This window comes from Gymnoscopelus microlampas (genome assembly GCF_963454915.1).
Source record: "Gymnoscopelus microlampas genome assembly, chromosome: 23".
NCBI classification, from domain to species: domain Eukaryota; kingdom Metazoa; phylum Chordata; class Actinopteri; order Myctophiformes; family Myctophidae; genus Gymnoscopelus; species Gymnoscopelus microlampas.
The window spans coordinates 248,646-260,085 of record NC_139960.1 but is presented as its reverse complement, the minus strand read 5'-3'; the positions used below and the strand labels follow the sequence as shown (position 1 = coordinate 260,085).

The window sequence follows — 11,440 nt, the reverse complement described above, 5'->3', positions numbered from 1 at the left end:
TTGGTAGTGACTTTTTTTTTGGTCCCTAACATTCATCGAGCTCTGGACTTGCCTATACTCTACTCAGAGTCATACGTTTACAAAATGTACTAAAGTACAGTGAACGTCTGTGCGGTTTGTCTTCATCACTGAAAATAACGTACATGTAAACTGATATAAAACTGCTGTCATGTGCAGTTGGGGTGAAGAAATACAACCATTTCACTCCTAATAATACCTATTTGATTTGACATCCTGACTTGCTGCTGTAGCTGAGGCTTGAACCTGTTACCTGCGGCTCACTAGTCAGTGACTCTATCCATTCACCTACAGCTGTTTCCTTGGAATCTGTGGTTCTGAAACGTTTTGTTGTCAACCCCCCAAATTGACATGTATTTGGGCAGTGGACCCCAATGTGAAAAGATGTAGTGTCAGGGCCCCCCATGAAAAAGATTTATATTTATGCTGTAACACATTTTTTTTAAAAGTTATTTGTCTTGTTTGTTGTTCAAGTCAAAGCACCAGGAAGGCTGTACTTGTCAGCCATCTGTTAGCTCAATGGGTTGAGACGCAGTATTCATGATCCAGAGGCCATGAGTTCAAATCCCATTGATGTCTTTCCTATGATTCTTTCCTTTGCAGACTGGCTTCCAGAAGATCAACTGAAAACTACCAGGAAGGCTATATTTGTCATCCAACTGTTAGCTCAATGGGTTGAGACGCAGTATACATGATCCAGAGGCCATGAGTTCAAATCCCATTGATGTCTTTCCTATGATTCTTTCCTTTGCAGACTGACTTCCAGAAGATCAAGTGAAAACTACCAGGAAGGCTGTACTTGTCAGCCATCTGTTAGCTCAATGGGTTGAGACGCAGTATTCATGATCCAGAGGCCATGAGTTCAAATCCCATTGATGTCTTTCCTATGATTCTTTCCTTTGCAGACTGGCTTCCAGAAGATCAACTGAAAACTACCAGGAAGGCTATATTTGTCATCCAACTGTTAGCTCAATGGGTTGAGACGCAGTATACATGATCCAGAGGCCATGAGTTCAAATCCCATTGATGTCTTTCCTATGATTCTTTCCTTTGCAGACTGGCTTCCAGAAGATCAAGTGAAAACTACCAGGAAGGCTGTACTTGTCAGCCATCTGTTAGCTCAATGGGTTGAGACGCAGTATTCATGATCCAGAGGCCATGAGTTCAAATCCCATTGATGTCTTTCCTATGATTCTTTCCTTTGCAGACTGGCTTCCAGAAGATCAACTGAAAACTACCAGGAAGGCTGTACTTGTCAGCCATCTGTTAGCTCAATGGGTTGAGACGCAGTATTCATGATCCAGAGGCCATGAGTTCAAATCCCATTGATGTCTTTCCTGTGATTCTTTCCTTTGCAGACTGGCTTCCAGAAGATCAACTGAAAACTACCAGGAAGGCTGTACTTGTCAGCCATCTGTTAGCTCAATGGGTTGAGACGCAGTATACATGATCCAGAGGCCATGAGTTCAAATCCCACTGGTGTCTTTACTGTGATTCTTTCCTTTGCAGACTAACTTCTAGAAAAACAAGTTAAAACCACCAGGAAACCTGTAACTCAGCCAACAGCTTAGCTCAACTGGTACAGTGTCTGTCCAATAACATGACTTGACCTGACTTGAGTGGGTTAGATTCCCACTCCGAGTCATGTGTCCCCGGTAACTTGGGGCAACGGATAAATTGACTGATATCCTTAGTGATGCTTCCCTTTGCAGACTAACTTCTAGAAAAAAAAGTTAAAAACACCAGGAAACCTGTAACTCTCAGCCTACAGCATAGCTCAACTGGTAGAGCGTCTGTCCAATGACTTGACTTGAGTGGGTTCAATTCCCACTCGAGTCAAGTGTCCCCGGTATCTTGGGGCAACGGATACATTGACTGATATCCTTAGTGATGCTTCCCTTTGCAGACTAACTTCTAGAAAACAAGTTAAAACCACCAGGAAACCTGTAACTCTCAGCCAACAGCACAGCTCGACTGGTAGAGCGTCTGTCCAATAACATGACTTGACTTGACTTGAGTCAATTTATCCGTTGCCCCAAGATACCGGGGACACTTGACTCGAGTGGGAATCGAACACACTCAAGTCAAGTCAAGTCATGTTATTGGACAGACGCTCTACCAGTCGAGCTATGCTGTTGGCTGAGAGTTACAGGTTTCCTGGTGGTTTTAACTTGTTTTCTAGAAACCTGTAACTCTCAGCCTACAGCATTGCTCAACTGGTAGAGCGTCTGTCCAATGACTTGACTTGAGTGGGTTCAATTCCCACTCGAGTCAAGTGTCCCCGGTATCTTGGGGCAACGGATACATTGACTGATATCCTTAGTGATGCTTCCCTTTGCAGACTAACTTCTAGAAAACAAGTTAAAACCACCAGGAAACCTGTAACTCTCAGCCAACAGCACAGCTCGACTGGTAGAGCGTCTGTCCAATAACATGACTTGACTTGACTTGAGTCAATTTATCCGTTGCCCCAAGATACCGGGGACACTTGACTCGAGTGGGAATCGAACACACTCAAGTCAAGTCAAGTCATGTTATTGGACAGACGCTCTACCAGTCGAGCTATGCTGTTGGCTGAGAGTTACAGGTTTCCTGGTGGTTTTAACTTGTTTTCTAGAAACCTGTAACTCTCAGCCTACAGCATTGCTCAACTGGTAGAGCGTCTGTCCAATGACTTGACTTGAGTGGGTTCAATTCCCACTCGAGTCAAGTGTCCCCGGTATCTTGGGGCAACGGATACATTGACTGATATCCTTAGTGATGCTTCCCTTTGCAGACTAACTTCTAGAAAACAAGTTAAAACCACCAGGAAACCTGTAACTCTCAGCCAACAGCACAGCTCGACTGGTAGAGCGTCTGTCCAATAACATGACTTGACTTGACTTGAGTCAATTTATCCGTTGCCCCAAGATACCGGGGACACTTGACTCGAGTGGGAATCGAACACACTCAAGTCAAGTCAAGTCATGTTATTGGACAGACGCTCTACCAGTCGAGCTATGCTGTTGGCTGAGAGTTACAGGTTTCCTGGTGGTTTTAACTTGTTTTCTAGAAGTTAGTCTGCAAAGGGAAGCATCACAGTAAAGACACCAGTGGGATTTGAACTCATGGCCTCTGGATCATGTATACTGCGTCTCAACCCATTGAGCTAACACATGGCTGACAAGTACAGCCTTCCTGGTAGTTTTCAGTTGATCTTCTGGAAGCCAGTCTGCAAAGGAAAGAATCATAGGAAAGACATCAATGGGATTTGAACTCATGGCCTCTGGATCATGAATACTGCGTCTCAACCCATTGAGCTAACAGATGGCTGACAAGTACAGTCTTCCTGGTAGTTTTCACTTGATCTTCTGGAAGCCAGTCTGCAAAGGAAAGAATCATAGGAAAGACATCAATGGGATTATGGCCTCTGGATCATGTATACTGCGTCTCAACCCATTGAGCTAACAGTTGGATGACAAATATAGCCTTCCTGGTAGTTTTCAGTTGATCTTCTGGAAGCCAGTCTGCAAAGGAAAGAATCATAGGAAAGACATCAATGGGATTTGAACTCATGGCCTCTGGATCATGAATGCTGCGTCTCAACCCATTGAGCTAACAGATGGCTGACAAGTACAGCCTTCCTGGTAGTTTTCAGTTGATATTCTGGAAGCCAGTCTGCAAAGGAAAGAATCATAGGAAAGACATCAATGGGATTTGAACTCATGGCCTCTGGATCATGAATACTGCGTCTCAACCCATTGAGCTAACAGTTGGATGACAAATATAGCCTTCCTGGTAGTTTTCAGTTGATCTTCTGGAAGCCAGTCTGCAAAGGAAAGAATCATAGGAAAGACATCAATGGGATTTGAACTCATGGCCACTGGATCATGAATACTGCGTCTCAACCCATTGAGCTAACAGATGGCTGAAAAGTACAGCCTTCCTGGTGCTTTGACTTGAACAACAAACAAGACAAATAACTTTAAAAAAATGTGTTACAGCATAAATATAAATCTTTTTCATGGGGGGCCCTGACACTACATCTTTCCACATTGGGGTCCACTGCCCAAATACATGTCAATTTGGGGGGTTGACAACAAAGCGTTTCAGAACCACAGATGCCAAGGAAACAGCTGTAGGTGAATGGATAGAGTCACTGACTAGTGAGCCGCAGGTAACAGGTTCAAGCCTCAGCTACAGCAGCAAGTCAGGATGTCAAATCAAATAGGTATTATTAGGAGTGAAATGGTTGTGTTTCTTCACCCCAACTGCACATGACAGCAGTTTTATATCAGTTTACATGTACGTTATTTTCAGTGATGAAGACAAACCGCACAGACGTTCACTGTACTTTAGTACATTTTGTAAACTTATGACTCTGAGTAGAGTATAGCCTGACTTAAACAAACAAATAACAACTTAGTATAGTCAGATTATTTTTTACACTACTTACATTTTGTAATCAAACTGCCGAAACGAAAGTTGGTCACCACCGAAACGAAAGTTAAATCCGAAAAAAATCACAAAGTGTGGAGGCCAAAATTGTTCCCCCAAAAACCTGTTAGGAGTACGTTTCAGGCAATTTAAAGTTGATTGGTAGTGACTTTTTTTTTGGTCCCTAACATTCATCGAGCTCTGGACTTAGTATTTTTTTTTTCGTTTCGGTAGTAACACCATTGTGTCACTACCGAAACGAAGTGCAATCCGAAAAAAATCACTAAGTGTGGAGGCCAAAAAAAAATGTGTTCCCCCAAAAACCTGTTAGGAGTACGTTTCAGGCAATTTAAAGTTGATTGGTAGTGACTTTTTTTTTGGTCCCTAACATTCATCGAGCTCTGGACTTAGTAATTTTTTTTTCGTTCCGGTAGTGACACCATTCTGTCACTACCGAAACGAAGTTAAATCCGAAAAAATCCCTAAGTGTGGAGGCCAAAATTGTTCCCCCAAAAACCTGTTAGGAGTACGTTTCAGGCAATTTAAAGTTAATTGGTAGTGACTTTTTTTTTGGTCCCTAACATTCATCGAGCTCTGGACTTAGTAAATTCACCATTGGGTCACTACCGAAACGAAAGTTGGTCCCTACCGAAACTAAAGTTAAATCCGAAAAAATCACTAAGTGTGGAGGCCAAAATCGCCCCCCCGAAAGCCTGTTAGGAGTACGTTTCAGGCAATTTAGAGTTGATTGGTAGTACTTTGTAGTGACATTTTTTTTGGTCCCTAACATTCATCGAGCTCTGGACTTAGTAAATTCACCATTGGGTCACTACCGAAACGAAAGTTGGTCCCTACCGAAACGAAAGTTAAATCCGAAAAAAATCACTAAGTGTGGAGGGCAAAATCGTCCCCCCGAAAACCTGTTAGGAGTACGTTTCAGGCAATTTAGAGTTGATTGGTAGTACTTTGTAGTGACATTTTTTTTGGTCCCTAACATTCATCGAGCTCTGGACTTAGTAAATTCACCATTGGGTCACTACCGAAACGAAAGTTGGTCACTACCGAAACGAAAGTTGAATCCGAAAAAATCACTAAGTGTGGAGTCCAAAATCGTCCCCCGAAAACCTGTTAGGAGTACGTTTCAGGCAATTTATAGTTGATTGGTAGTACTTTGTAGTGACACTTTTTTTGGTCCCTAACATTCAAATATATTTTTTCACCATTGGGTCACTACCGAAACTCTGGACATGACTAATTCCTGGAACTGGTAGTTCCAGGAACGTCAGGTACGCCGTTCCTGGTAGTACCTGATGGTAGTTTGATACGGTAGTTTGTTATGGCAGTTTGATACCGTAGTTTCATAAGGAACGTAACAGACTACAGCAACCTGCAATCAGCAGACACCGCAGGGAATTGAACCCCATCCTAGCAAACCAGGAGTTCCATACCAGCGTCTTGACTTGCTTCTTGACTTATTTACAATATAGTGTTAAGTCTGTAGACAGACTATCTGCTCATTGTTTTAATTCTAAAGTGACAAGTTATACATTAAAAAAAGTCTGCCATTTTAAAATAAATCTCAAAGGGATATCAAATACTGCTATCAGATGGGGGCCCGTGGTCAAATACATATTAATATTAATTTGGGGGTCTTTGATATGAAAATGTTTGAGAACCACTGGTTTAGATAACATTTAGAAAAGAAGCCCAAATAAGCAACTACAGTTTAGAAACAAGCCCAGAAAACAAGCCCAGAAAACGTTATAAGCCACTTTGCAAACAAACAAGCCCAAAGTCACTTATAATAAGCAGACATGGCAACACTGATCACAGGTTTTATCAAACCCGGAAGTTATGCAGGAATGCCTACTGAGTGTCAAAAAAATACTTTCTGGCCTTGACAGCCCATGCATCCAAACAGAAAAGTCATATCTGATTGCATTACACAACATTAAACAATGTTAAACTCACTTTGCATGTTGCTTTGCCACTCGCTTTGCCACTCCATGTGCCATTCACTTTAAGCATGCGCATACCCTCTATTCCCCGATTGCAAATGAGCCTCCTTTGAAAACAAAGGCGACTTGCTGTGGTTGGCTACAACAGAATAGGGTGAGGGGCTGCTAATGTTGTTATGTTGATTTTTTGCTTTTTTCCCCTGGCGGATCTTGCCCCTACACAGGGGCAAGCAGGGTTTACAGACCGGGCCACGGCCTTGTTGGCCCCAACATACCTCAAAATTGTACTTAAGTACAGTTCTGTGAGTCTGCATGTATGTGTTAGGGGCAGATGAATAATTTTCATAAAACTGCAATAGTTAAAATCTATCTCCTCCTGGGATTTTTGAGTACTTTGCACAAAACTCTTTACACATGAACTTCGCGATGCGACGCGTTGTGAGCTTGTAGATCTGCTATTTTCAAATATTTTGTACTTTTACTTTTGGTACTTTAAGTACATTTTGATGCCAATACTTTTGTACTTTTACTGAAGTACATTTTGAATTCTGGACTTTTACTTGTAACGGAGTATTTTTATATTGCAGTACTGTTACTTTTACTTAAGTAAACAATTTGAGTACTTTTTCCACCACTGCGCTGCACACATTTACGAACACACATGCAAAAACGTGTAAATATAATCACAACGCATTATGTTTTCTCACTTTTACACTGATTACACTGCCTGCCAGCCAGCCTGCCAGCCAGACAGACAGCCAGACAGCCAGACAGCCAGACAGACAAACAGACAGACGCTCTACCTCCTGAGCCACTGCCGCCCCCATGTATATTTGTCAATAACACCATCAATCAATCAAAGATCATTTGTATACTTACCAGAGCTGAATCCCACTCCCCATCTGAAGAGTCCATTAAAGAACACAGTGTGTCAATCTGTGTGATGTTCCACATGGTGATGTCATCAGTAGTGGCGTTGCGTGACGCAGGCCCCAGCTCCTGGACTTTCTCTTCTGGGATGAACGACTCACTGACATAGGCCTGACGTTGTGGATAGAGACATATTAGTGGATAGAGACATATTAGACGGGACACCAGATCAGAAATGCAACTGGAATCACTTTATTTGCGATACCTGTTCATTCATGCAATACGTTTACAAGACTTTTATCTTGGTGGTAATGTGGTCAGACAATATTAAATATTATGGTAAAAGGACAACAGCCTCACATGCAAGAATACAATGCAAAATACATTGGAAACAGACTTTCCAAATGTCTTCATGAAGTTATCATTTAATTGGATGAAATAAGCCAGGCGCACAAGAAAATACCAATTGTTGACCACTTAAGCCTTATTATATATTTTGTAGTGCTATTTTCAAAAATATCTAGCAGATCTTTAAAGGTAGGGTAAGTGATGTTTTTTTTTTTTTTTTTTTTTTTTTTTAACGTCATACTATATTCTGATAGTAATAATTGCTACAGAGCGTTTGTTCGGTCACAGGGGTCTCTCCAGCTCTTTAGTAAACAGAATTATGTACATTTTCAGGTAGGTGACAACATTTAAGCCAATCAGGAGAGAGTACTGAAAATGCATTTTCTGTTTAATAAAGAGCTGGAGAGACATAGAGACTCATTTTACTGAACAAACACTCTATAGCAATGATTACTATCAGAATATAGAGCTATTTCACACTTATTTTAACAAAAGTAAATCACTTACCCTACCTTTAAGTTTCGCCTGTAATGACATGCCCAAAATAGGCACGCCAGGTTGAAAGTGGTTAATTGAACTCAGACAATCTAAAACATGGACCTTTACTGGTCCATTTGGGGGGATGTTGCTTCATATTCAGTGACCCACCTCTTGCAGCTTGGTGAGAACAATGCTGGCGTACTCCTCTTGGTCCACTTTGTCCAAGATGGCGGCCAGGTTGTGTTTCACAGTCGTCGCGCTGAGGCAAGAGTTGAACTGTGTCTCGTCGTCGTAGTCGAAGGGGAAGGTCTCGTCGCCGATCGTCACCTGTGTGATTTGTCCCACCGTGCATTCAGTCGCTGTGACAGAGCAGAAGAGGCAGGGAAGGACAGCTTGTTACACACATTGTGGGTGTTGTTAACCACCTGCCCAAGGCCTTTGGCTTAACCCATTAAGGCCTGAGGTTCCGATTCTACAAAACGTCTTCTAAATCCTAACAGTTTTATGAAAAACGTATGTTACTATGTCAGTGGTTCTCAAACCTTTTCATGTCAAGGACCCCCAAAATTATATGTATTTGGCTGCCGACCCCCATCTGAAAATGTTTTGTTCCAGGGACCCCCAGATGCAAAGATTTGAGTAAAAAAAATATGCTTTAAAAAACTGTATATTCAAAGATTTGCTAAAATGTTCACGATTTTTCAAAAATAGCTCATAGCTTGTTATATCTGCTATTTTTGAATATCCAAAGTATAAAAGAATGGTTTAAGTGGTTACACAGACACGCAATTCCTGCGTTTAATGGGATGAGTGGTTTTATACAAAAAGAAAATTACGAAAATAGCAGATCTACAAGCTCATACAGGTCGTGTGACCTTGCAGATCTGCTATTTTTGCTATTTAACGTTTCTTGAAATTCTTTTACAAATGTCTCCCCTATGATGACAAGCCCAAAACAGGGACGGCAGGTTTAAAGGGGTTACAGTATGTTAGGTCACCAAAGGAAACAAATGCACCAAGACAGTGGTTCGCAAAGTGGGGTCCAGGGACCAGGGACCCCACGGAAACGCCCTAAGGGTTTCCCCAACAGTGGATCAGGAGCGGACGCATTTTCATGGGGCGCGAGTAAATATATATATTTTTAATTTCCTACATGAATAAAAAAATATATATTTCAAAAGATTGTGAAAAGAAAGAAAAATTATACATTAAAAGAAAAATCTAACATCTTTCAAAGGAATGTCATAAATAAAAGAAAACAATCTAAGAAATTCCATAAAAGTATAATACTTTTAAGAAGTAGTGAACATAGCGTATCTACATCTACAAGTGCACAACGTTGTGCGTTTGTAAATAAGCTATGTTCCCAGGGAGACATCACATTTATCTTTTTGGTCTCGAGCCAAAACGTTTGGGAACCACTGACTCCACTGAGAGATGACAGCAGGCAGAAATAGGAGCTGAGACTTACTGGTGGATGGTTTTGTCCTGCTGTTCCTAATGGAATGCCTGATGGCTTTCTTCATTCTCCTCTTCTTCCACCTCTTCACTCCATCCCGCCTAAGGACTTTAAGGAATGCCTTCAGGAACTGTCGCTTAGTTTTCTGCTCGGGCAAAATGAAAACGCCAATCTCAATAAAAGTGATGGACAAACAGACAGACATGACCAAATGCACAAAGCAACAGACAAGTGGAAATGATGTTAAAGGGATAGTTCACCCCGAAAATGACATTTTTTTCCTATCGATTAGTCACCCCATGGAGACTTGAATTCATAGGAGTGGCATTTGATGACCGGCAGCGGTTCCGGTAGGAGACACAAAGAGTCTCCTTTGTGTCTCCTACCGGAACCGCTGGTCATCAAATTATTGGCTAAGGAATGCGACAAAAACAAAAAATAAATCCATGAATTCAAGTCTCCATGGGGTGACTAATCGATAGAAACAAAGTATTTTTTTGGGTGAACTATCCCTAACAGAGCCAAGGCAATCTATTACTCACTTTATCAAACTTATCGTAGAAGGTCGATGATAAGTACAGTGGCAGAATACCCAGGTTGTTCAAAGTGTCTCTATTCCATGTTGCAGGATCTCTGGGTGCACAAAAACATTTAATACGGTATTTCAGTTGTCATTGAAAAACAAAAAACATCATCAACGTTCAAATTGTCGGAGGTTACTTTTCAGCAAATGGGGAAAATAACCTGTTGTCCATTGGATCCCATGTAGTTGTTTGTCGTATGCTCTTGTTGATACTTTTCACTTATTACATATTTTTAAATCCCACAGGCAGACTGGTGACCCTATTTTGGGCATTTTATTATCAGTGGTGTAAATTAACTAAGTGCATGTACTCAAGTACTGTACATAAGTACAATTCTGAGGTATTTTTTACTTTACTGGAGTATTTCCAATTTTCAGTACTTTTACTTCTACTCCACTACATCTCAGAGGCAAATATAAATAATAAATCATTATTATTTGAAAACTTTAGCCACAAGTTACTTTGCAGATTTGGATTATTATTACAAAACCACTTCAGCCCTATATACATTTCGCCTATTTGAAAATAGCTGATCAACAAGTTCACAATGCGTCGCGATGCAACGCATTGTGAGCTTGTAGATCTGCTATTTTCAAAATATTTTTATGCATTTTATAGACTTGAAAAACATTCTGCATAATGAGTACTTGAACTACTTTTGGTACTTTAAGTATATTTTGATGCCAATACTTTTGTACTTTTACTCAAGTCAATTATGATTACCGGACTTTTACTTGTAACAGAGTGTTTCTACATTGCTGTATTGATACTTTTACTTATTGTAAGTAAAAAGTTTGAATACTTTTTCCACCACTGCTAATAACTGAACTGTGCTTGTCGTTGCTTACCCGTATGTCGTTGTCCCTGACAACAGGAGGGTTTCCATGGCAGCCGCTCGATTTGTGTTGATATTTGGGCAGTTCTTTAGTTTCTCCAGGATGGATGAGTGAGAATTCGTAATATAAGCCGCACCAATCTTACAGCACATGTTACCCAAAACTGATGTTATCCTCTGTCAAGGTTGTGGTTGTTATACCCTAAGACAGAAGAAAAGGGGGAAAAAATATGAATAAACTTAAGCACATGAAATCTGTGAAAATAGCAGATCTACAAGCTCATAGATCGATTTTGTGTACAGGGAAAAAAATAGGCGGCCTAATATAGACCCCTGGGGGACTCTGGTCAATGAAGTGGTTAAAGGTTTCGGTTCATTCATGAAAATAATGGCATCAGAACTATTAGTATCACAGCATTGAAATTGGATTGTAAGCTATCTATATTGTCCTGTATAACTGTTATATGTTAGT

General features: G+C 40.9%; 1 long non-coding RNA gene across 1 annotated transcript; it reads right to left on the bottom strand.

Annotated features, from left to right (window-relative positions):
* Positions 1-9,570: 9,570 nt before the first annotated feature.
* LOC311039957 lies at positions 9,571-11,130 on the bottom strand. The gene is made up of 3 exons (XR_014600227.1): positions 10,982-11,130; positions 10,092-10,182; positions 9,571-9,694 (listed from the first exon to the last, which is right to left on the bottom strand). It is a non-coding gene; the product is annotated as an uncharacterized lncRNA (long non-coding RNA).
* Between the last annotated feature and the right edge of the window lie 310 nt (positions 11,131-11,440).